This window comes from Plecotus auritus, assembly GCF_963455305.1.
Source record: "Plecotus auritus genome assembly, chromosome: 6".
NCBI lineage: Eukaryota > Metazoa > Chordata > Mammalia > Chiroptera > Vespertilionidae > Plecotus > Plecotus auritus.
The window spans coordinates 35841837-35842918 of record NC_137773.1 but is presented as its reverse complement, the minus strand read 5'-3'; positions in this window follow the sequence as shown (position 1 = coordinate 35842918).

Here is a 1082-nt window from a genome sequence, read left to right as displayed (position 1 = left end):
AAAAGGAATTTTGCCTAAAAATGTTATCATTGAGTGGGAAAAAAAATGTTCATGTTTGTTAATACTGGATAATGTATATGTAGTTTGTTACTATTCTACTTTGTGAGTGTTTGAAGTTTTCACTGTTGTTTTTAAAATTATAAACTTATGGTAGAACTCTAAAACAGCCCCCAATGACCCATGCTTTTTTGATTCCCTGCCCTTGAGAATGGGAGAAATCAGTGAATATATCACTTCTGTGAATAGGCTGTTATATGGCACAACTGACTTTGAACATGGGAGCTTATCCTCAGTGGGCCTGGCCTAATCAGTGAGCCCTTGGAAGGGGTGGAGCAGTTATAAATAAGTTATGGGGATGTAATATACAACATGGTGGCTACTATGCTGCATATTTGAAAGTCGCTGCCAGAATAGATCTTAAAAGTTCTTACCAGAAGAAAAAGTTGTAACTATGTATGGTGATGGATGTTAACTACACTTATTGTGGAAATAATTTTAAATATTGAGTCATTATGTTGTACACCTGAAACTATAATGTCCATTTTATCTCCATAAAAATAAAAATAATTTTAAAGCGAGGATGGGGCTATTCCTGGAGATTTAAAGTGTGAGGGGGATTTGGCAGTGAGTGCTTCTGTCCCAGCTTTGAAGATGAAGGGGACCACGTGGCAAGGCATGCAGGTGGCCTCCATTAGCTGAGAGTGGCCCCTCGCTGATGGCCAGCAAGGAAATACAGACAACTATCCTACAACCAAAAGGAACTGAATTCTGCCATGTGGGCCTGGAAGAGGACCCCAAGCTCCAGCTGAGAACAGTCTGGCTGACATCCTAACTTCAGCATTGTGAGAACGCTCACGGAGACCCCAGCCACAGCATCCTTGGATTTCTGAACTATAGACATGTGAAATAAATAAATGAGTGTTGTTTTAGCCATCAAAATTGTGATTTGTTATGCAGCAACAGAAAACTAAAAATATCACACACACACACACACACACACACACAGAACAGGGGCCAAAGAACAAGACCAAATGCCCTGTTTATTTACACTCTTTTATTAATAAAAACAACAGAAGGAGGAC